Source organism: Bos grunniens, chromosome 7 (assembly GCF_055505025.1).
Source record: "Bos grunniens cultivar Pamir isolate PY7600 chromosome 7, Bosgru_T2T1.0, whole genome shotgun sequence".
In the NCBI taxonomy this organism is placed as follows: Eukaryota; Metazoa; Chordata; class Mammalia; order Artiodactyla; family Bovidae; genus Bos; species Bos grunniens.
The window spans coordinates 85,328,777-85,338,143 of NC_141171.1; the positions used below are offsets into that span (position 1 = coordinate 85,328,777).

The following is a 9,367-nucleotide window of genomic DNA, read 5'->3' on the forward strand; positions in this document are numbered from 1 at the left end:
GTCAAAAATGCTTCTCCACATACGTATAGTACTGTTTCACATCTCTACACTGTGTATCTTCAGAATTCATGGAAACCACTGCCCAGAATGGGTTATTTGTGTTCTTCTTACAGACTCCTATAATTGGCTCAGAGCTGTAAAGGTCAGAATTCACATAGTCACTTAATCTTCACAACAGCCCTATGCATTAGATAACATTATTCCATTCATAGATAACTGGGGCACAGAAGAGTTTGGCAAAAGTATTATAAGTGGTAAAACTGGGTTGAATTCAGAGAGCCTGGGGTGACAATCTCTGCACTTGACCACTGCACTACAGAGAATCTTACACATACACTGCTATCATTCCATTACCCCTGTGAGTGTAAGCGTGAACGTTGCTATGGTGTACAACTCTTTGCAACCCCATGGACTGTAGCCTGTCAGGCTCCTGTGTCCATGAAATTCTCCAGGCCAGAATATTTGAGTGGGTTGCCATTCCATTCTCCAGGGGATCTTCCCAACCAAGGGATTGAACTCAGGTCTCCCGCATTGCAGGTGGATTCTTTACCATCTGAGCCTCCGATTCAAACTCCTAGTTCCAAGAATCCTTTTAATATATTGTCGTCAGATAGAGGATGTATCAGATGTTAAACTGGTAAGAACAGATGCTACATTTGATGTTAGCCAAAGGGTAAGAGAATTTTTCATTCTTTCTCTTCTGACAGTTTCTTGAAGACAAAGGTTCATCTTACTCAATTTTGTGTAAAAAAGTACCCATCATTGTAGTTATTTCCCAACAGTGCAATATACAAATATATTGAATTAAATTTAAACATATGTTAAATATCTTTTATCCAGTTTCTGACACATTACTTAACTTTTTGAAGGGTTAAAGGAAAGAAACAAAGGTAAGAAGGAAGAGGGAAGAAGAAGAGATAGGCTACTTATAGAGTATTGCAGAAGAATAATTAAAAAGACAATTTCTCCCAACCAAGGAGCACTCCACAAAGGGAGTAGAGAAAGAATACATTTTTATTATTTAATTAGTGGTGCCCATCACAGGCAATCTGCTGAAATTGTAAAGACAGAAATCTAATCCATTTATATAGACAACAACTGCAATCAATGACAGACATATTTTTAAGGTAAACAGCAAATGGTTTTCAAGTAAGTCCTGACAGAACCATTCGTGACAAGTAGTATATCCTAACTTTATCTTTACCTGGTAATGGGTTATGCTAGCTAATTGGTGTTATCTAGAGAAAAAAAAAAAATTCTCATGTCTATGACGGAGTAGTTTAGCAACTTGGAGCAAGTTTCTGCCCACCAAAATTGAGTTCCTATCCTCTCACAGAAACTGGGAGATAGGGGTGTTATCTTCCTTGATGTTACATTTTATAGGGATAGCTTCCAGGTTTCTGAGAAAGGCATTCCTAGGTAGGAAATCTGAGTAAATGCCAATCTAGTTTTCAAAATTATTTACATTTCAAAGAGAGGAGAAAGTACTTACCTATTATACAGAGTGAAGTAAGCCAGAAACAAAAACACCAATACAGTATACTAACACATATATATGGAATTTAGAAAGATGGTAACAATAACCCTGTGTACGAGACAGCAAAAGAGACACCGATGTATAGATCTGTGGGAGAGGGAGAGGGTGGGGAGATTTGGGAGACGATATTTGGCAAAACTAATACAATATTGTAAAGTTTAAAAATAAAATAAAATTAAAAAAAATAAAATATCTTTAAAAAAAATGAGAGGAAGAAAATCTCTTATTTTCAACAGGGAGAATTAAGCTTCTCATTTTTAATATGTATGTGTCCTTACAGGAATAGTGACTAAAAGAAAGTCAGAGGAAGTTTATTGGGAAAGACCAGATTCGCCCTTCCTAGCCTTTTTCTTCAGAGAAGGCAATGGCACCCCACTCCAGTACTCTTGTCTAGAAAATCCCATGGATGGAGGAGTCTGGAGGGGTACAGTCCATGGAGTCGTTAAGAGTCAGACACAACTTCATTTTCACTTTCACTTTTCACTTTTATGCATTGGAGAAGGAAATGGCAACCCACTCCAGTGTTCTTGCCTTGAGAATGCCAGGGAAGGGGGAACCTGGTGGGCTGCCATCTATGGGGTCACACAGAGTCAGACACAACTGAAGTGATTTAGCAGCAGCAGCAGCCTTTTTCTTGGAGGGTGTATTTAATCTCTGTGGGGCTCTGCTTTTCATCTTTAGAGTGAGTGAGCTGCATTGGATATTATTTAAGGTCATGCTTGGATTTATTGCTCTATTTCAAAATAATGAAAGGACCGAGGATTCAGTGAGGATGACAGGTGGTGTTATTTTTCACATCCACACTTGTTTGAACTTTAATTACTCTGATTTCTCTAACACACAGTCAGTGACCTACCTTGAACACTTATAAACCTTTAAATCACAAGGAAATTAGAATTACGATGTCCCTATCATACACGACTGAGTGACTTCACTTTCACTTTTCACTTTCATGCATTGCAGAAGGAAATGGCAAGCCACTCCAGTGTTCTTGCCTGGAGAATCCCAGGGACGGTGGAGCCTGGTAGGCTGCTGTCTATGGGGTCGCACAGAGTCGGACACGACTGAAGCGACTTAGCAGCAGCAGCAGCAGCAGCAGCAGGATCATACACTTAACAGACATGTTTAAAAAGTATTGCTAACTGAGTAAGTGTATATTGAAAGAAAGGACAACTCTCTTTCACATTACTGAACTCTTTAACAATGAGTAATGGACAATAAAGAAAGATTTTTCTTGTTAATGTTTTCTTTACATTATTTCTAGAGACTAATACTAGAATTGTGGCTTTGCACGGTCACTCTTTGAGTTATGGGGACTTACAAGTACTATTCCCTTAGTCTATGGATATGCATAAGGTGTTTGTTTTTTTTTTTTAAACTCTTCTGTTCCTTAAAAACAACAACAAAATTCTACAGGAACAGGGGTGCTAATATATATATATATATATATATATATATATATATATATAATCTGAGAATTGTTTTCTTACATGGCTTACTTTAAAAAAAATCCTGGTAGTCAATCTAAGTTAAAACCTTTAACATTTCTGCTAAATAAATATTTACAGGAAAAAAAAGAAGAAAAACATTTGCTTACAAGATGATTATCTCTGCAGAAAAAAAGATTGGTTAATTAATTGCTTGTGTCCCCAGCCCCCAGTGTTCAAGAAGCTTTTCTTCTGAGTTTAATTCTAAAATGTGTAGGAAAAAACCTAAAGAAGTAATCTACACGAAATTCCATGAATAGTAAATCTATACAACCCCTTGGAATGAAGTACATTATCGTGCATTGTTTGTATGAGTGTTTTGGAGTTACAGACATCATAAGGTGACTTCAGGGTAGAGGATGTAACTGCATCTATTTGGAATGTATTGAGCACTCAGAAAAAATATTTTAAATATTTGGTCCCACTCTCTTCCTTAAGGAGTAAATGAGAAATGATAGTAATGACTGAAAAAAAATAAATCTTTCCTGAAAAACTATTTTGAACTCTTTCCCAAAAGAATGCCCATGGTTTTTTCATTCTGTTTTTGATGGATGGATCATGACAAAAAATTAACTTTGCTTTCCATTTAAAAATCAAACTTTTCTGCTTTTGCATGAACTATACTGAATAATGGAGAAGGCAATGGCGCCCCACTCCAGTACTCTTGCCTGGAGAATCCCATGGATGGAGGAGCCTTGTGGGCTGCAGTCCATGGGGTCGCTGGGAGTCGGATACGACTGAATGACTTCACTTTCACTTTTCAGTTTCATGCATTGAAGGAAATGGCAAGTCACTCCAGTGTTCTTGCCTGGAGAATCCCAGGGACGGGGGAGCCTGGTGTGCTGCCATCTCTGGGGTCACACAGAGTCGGACACGACTGAAGTGACTTAGCAGCAGCAGCATACTGAATAAAGTTGTATCATGCCATATTGTCTACATGTTGCATTCTTATTACATGTATTTCCATTTTTATCCACCTTTTTAAAATCTATGACCTCAATTTTTGCCTCCATTCCCTCATTTTACTTAAATCATATGGGCTTGCAGGAGACTATAGAATAAGCTTCTGTTTTAGGGACATGATGCCACCAGATAATTCTACAGAGATAATACCTCCAAATACTTCATATCATTGTCAACTATGATGTTTTCAATGAGGCTTAGTGGCCTATTTATTATACTTGCAAACCCTTTTTCCATTATAAGATAAGAATCATTGTTTCATTTTTTGTGGTAAGGTATATTTATGTGTAAAACATAAAATTTTTCATTTTTAAGTGTACAGTTCAGTGATGTTAATTACATTCACAATATTGTATACTATATCACCACTCTTTTAAAAATGTTTTCATCAGCCCAAGCAGAAACCTTTTGACTATTAAGCAATAAATCCCCATTCTCCTCTTTCCCAGCTCTTGGTGACTTCTAATCTACCTTCTAGGTCTATGGATTTTCCAATTCTATATATTTATATAAATGGAATCATATAACATTTCTCCTTTAGTGTCTAGAATGCTTCACTTAGCATGTTTTCAAGATTCATCCATGTAGTAACATGTATCAGAACATCTCTTTATAGCTGAAGAATATCCCATTGTAAGGGATTTTTGCTTATCCGTTAATCTGGTGGAAACTTGGACTGCTTTCATTTTTTGGCTTTTGTGAATAATGCTGTAATGAACATTAGTATATGAATATTTGAGCACTTACATCCAATTACTTTGGGTATATACCCAAGAATGGGATTGTTGAGTCATAGAGTAATTCTATGTTTAGAGGAACTGCCACACTGTCTCTCAGAGTGACTGTACCATTATACATTCCCATCAGTAATTTAAAAGGGCTTCAAAATTTGCATATGTTTTCAGACTATTTTATTGTTTTTTAAATTGTCATAATTCTAGTTATTGTGAAGTGGCACCTAATAGTGGTTCTGATTTGAATTTTCTTAATGAATAATGGGATAAGACAATGGCGACCCACTCCAGTACTCTTGCCTGGAAAATCCCATGGACAGAGGAGCCTGGTAGGCTGTAGTCCATGGGGTCGCTAAGAGTCGGACACGACTGAACGACTTCACTTTCACTTTTCACTTTCATGCATTGGAGAAGGAAATGGCAACCCACTCCAGTGTTCTTGCCTGGACAATCCCAGGGATGGCAGAGCCTGGTGGGCTGCTGTCTATAGGGTCGCACAGAGTCGGACATGACTGAAGCAACTTAGCAGCAGCAGCAGCAATGAATAATGATCTTGAAATCTTTTAAGTTGCTTATTGGCTATTTGAATGTCTTATTTGGACAAGTGTCTCTTCAAGTTCTTTGCCAATTTCTAAACTTGTTTGTCTTTTTGTTATGAGTTACATGTATCTTTTACATAGTCTGGATATGAAACTCTTATTGGATACATGGTTTGCAAGTATTCTCTCCCAGTCTGTAGGTTGTCTTTCATTCTTTTGATAGTGTCCTTTGATACTATATTAGAGTTTCCAAGAGAAAAGAGTCAATATCATATATATTGTATACATAATATCATATTAACTTATACACAAAAAGGCAGTTCAATTTGGTAGTGATTGTGTTGAATCTTAACAATTTTGTTTTCCTACTCATGAACATGGAATGTCTTTTCATTTATTTATATCTTTAAATTCTTTCAGCAATATTTTAAAGGATTCAGTGTATATAAGTCTCATCTTTTTGGCTTAATTTATTCCTCTGTATTTTATTATTCTATATTTTCTTATAAATATAATTACTTTATTAATATCCTTTTTGGATTATTTATTGTTGGTATATAGAAACACATTTTTAAAATCATTATTATGGGTTAAAATCTTCAAGGGAAATGCAAATAATCTTTATAAAAGTATATACTCCTTATTTTTGAAAAAAACTTCAGAAGAAATTGTGTATTTATCTGTAGCTATGAATCAGAGATTCTTCCTACATTAGTTGGGGAGGTGGGAAAAGATTAAAATTGAGATTTACATTTACACTGTGAATATGAAGGTGAGGTAAAAATAAGCTTAAAGCAATTACCAGCAATTTGTGTTGTAGATTAGTTGAAATGGGTGAAAGACAGTTTATATTCAAAATACCAGGGTTGGAACTATTGAAATCTCTGTGTCCATCTTGCTAAATATTTGATATAGGGACTAGGTAAAAACTTAATGCGATCTTGAAATAACATAAAATCTTCATATGGTCATAAACATGAAACATTTTAGTGGATAGCTGTTAAAGTACAGAAACTAAATTTTCTGAAAAACTGAATGTTGGAAAACAAGCATTATTTGTGTATATGGGAGGGAATGGTGTATGACATTCTTAGCTCTTCCCCTTCTCCTCAATATTTAATCAATGGCAAGGCTTATGAAATAAGCTTTTCTATTTTGAAAGATTAAACTCTATCCTGCTAATTTTCTCCACACCTAACACAATTTCCTGTGTCTAAGACATATCTTCATGACCAAGATAATCATGATGGTATGATCACTCACCTAGAGCCAGACATCCTGGAATGTGAAGTCAAGTGGGCCTTAGAAAGCATCACTATGAACAAAGCTAGTGGAGGTGATGGCATTCCAGTTGACCTATTTCAAATCCTGAAAGATGATGCTGTGAAAGTGCTGCACTCAATATGCCAGCAAATTTGAAAACTCAGCAGTGGCCACAGGACGGGAAAAGGTCAGTTCTCATTCCAATCCCAAAGAAAGGCAATGCCAAAGAATGCTCAAACTACTGCACAATTGCACTCATCTCACACCTTAGTAAAGTAATGCTCAAAGTTCTCCAAGCCAGACTTCAGCAATACGTGAACTATGAACTTCCAGATGTTCAAGCTGGTTTTAGAAAAGGCAGAGGAAACAGAGATCAAATTGCCAACATTGGCTGGATCATCAAAAAAGCAAGAGAGTTCCAGAAAAACATCTATTTCTGCTTTATTGACTATGCCAAAGCCTTTGACTGTGTGGATCACAATAAACTGTGGAAAATTCTGAAAGAGATGGGAATACCATACCACCTGACCTGCCTCTTGAGAAATTTGTATGCAGGTCAGGAAGCAACAGTTAGAACTGGACATGGAACAACAGACTGGTTCCAAATAGGAAAAGGAGTACATCAAGGCTGTATATTGTCACCCTGCTTATTTAACTTCTATGCAGGGTATATCATGAGAAACGCTGGGCTGGAAGAAGCACAAGCTGGAATCAAGATTGCTGGGAGAAATATCAATAACGTCAGATATGCAGATGACACCACCCTTATGGCAGAGAGTGAAAAGGAACTAAAAAGCCTCTTGAAAGTGAAAGTGGAGAGTGAAAAAGTTGGCTTAAAGCTCAACATTCAGAAAACCAAGATCATGGCATCTGGTCCCATCACTTCATGGGAAATAGATGGGAAAACAGTGGAAACAGTGTCAGACTTTATTTTTCTGGGCTCCAAAATCACTGCAGATGGTGATTGCAGCCATGAAATTAAAAGACACTTAATCCTTGGAAGGAAAGTTATGTCCAACCTAGATAGCATATTGAAAAGCAGAGACATTACTTTGCCAACAAAGGTCTGTCTAGTCAAGGCTATGGTTTTTCCTGTGGTCATGTATGGATGTCAGAGTTGGACTGTGAAGAAAGCTAAGCACCGAAGAATTGATGCTTTGGAACTGTGGTGTTGGAGAAGACTCTTGAGAGTCAGTTGGACTGCAAGGAGATTGATGCTAAGGCTGAAACTCCAGTACTTTGGCCACCTCATGTGAAGAGTTGATTCATTGGAAAAGACTCTGATGCTGGGAGGGATTGGGGGCAGGAGGAGAAGGGGATGACAGAGGATGAGATGGCTGGATGGCATCACTGACTCAATGGACGTAAGTCTGGGTGAACTCTGGGAGTTGGTGATGGACAGGGAGGCCTGGCGTGCTGCGATTCATGGGGTCACAAAGAGTCAGACATGACTATATGACTGAACTGAACTGAAGACATATTTAATATTTATATATACTGTATATCCTATGTTTCCCTTCCAGATATACTCTCTGCTCTTCTCCACCACCCTCTCTATCCCAAAAGGCTTATCTGATTAATATTAATTATTACATTTGTGTCCTTTGTGCTCTGGATCAACAGGAACTCATGGCAGGATATTAGAGGGTGAAGTCAGAATATTTATTTGACTGCCTGCTTCTTTCCTGGCTCATCAATATAGAACTGTTCCTCACTGGAAGGTGATAGACATCTCAGGGCAAAATAAAACAAAAGCAGAACCCTCTTTTTCAGAATTCAATAACTATCTACAGGGATTGGTATTATATCTTTTGGTTTCACTACATCCTGCCACATATTTTTACACTGGTACTTGCAACATTGTTCTGATTTGAATGTGCACACCACTTATATTGAGTCTTTGGTGGATAATCCAATAATCATATTTATAAAGCTGAATGATTTATAAAAGTTAATATCCTAACCATCATATAAATATTAGCTAATTATAGATTATCTGTTAATGTAACTTTTCTAGTTGATTTTCTCTTCTTTCTTTTTAATCTTACATGGTACATTAAAAAAAAAAAAAAAGATAGGAGAGAGCTCATGGTTCTTCTCTTCCCTTTAGACTTGTAAGGAAGTTATCAAAATATAAAATAAAATAAACACAATTTTTTACTCTTTCCTCCTCACAGTCAATAAATCTTCTAAAAGCCTACAAGGTTAAAGAGCAGAATTTTCTTCACAGGTCACTGCATTTAAAATATAACTTTCATGAGGAAACTGCCTTTTTAAAGTAGTCTCTTAAATACTCTTCAAATTCTCTTGGACTCCAATCTGTACTACTGTTTTTATGATTTAACAGTCCTCAGTCTAATCTGTTACAATATGGATTTCTTTTTTTTTTTTTTCTTTTCGCTGAGTCGTGCCCGACTCTTTGCGACCCCATGGACAGTAGCGTGCACCAAGCTCCTCTGTCCATGGGATTTTCCAGGCAAGAGTACTGGAGTGGGTTGTCATTTCCTTCTCCAGACAATATGGCTTTCTATTCTGTGGTACAGTAAGTATAAATTGTGAAGCTGCTCCCAGTATGCTGCATACTCAAGTGATATGTGGATCATATAACAGCAACATGTTTTAAAGATTGAAAACATTAGTGAGATAATGATTATTGTTTCAGCTTTCTTCTTAATATCTTACTTTCCTTCTTTGGAAATGATATTAAGAAACTATTACCATACACAATTGCTATCATTCACTTGTTTTCTCCCATTCTCCACAGCAATTGAACAGTATCTGCATCTAGCAGATACCAGAAAAACTCTGATCCTTCCAGAGTTAGTGGTAAGAGGCAGTAGGAAC

The 9,367-nt window shown here is 36.8% G+C and overlaps 1 non-coding gene across 1 annotated transcript; it reads right to left on the bottom strand.

Annotated features, from left to right (window-relative positions):
* Positions 1 to 491: 491 nt before the first annotated feature.
* Positions 492 to 686, bottom strand: LOC147369913 (U2 spliceosomal RNA). Its single transcript, XR_015168672.1, has one exon. It is a non-coding gene; the product is annotated as a U2 spliceosomal RNA (small nuclear RNA).
* Positions 687 to 9,367: the final 8,681 nt, after the last annotated feature.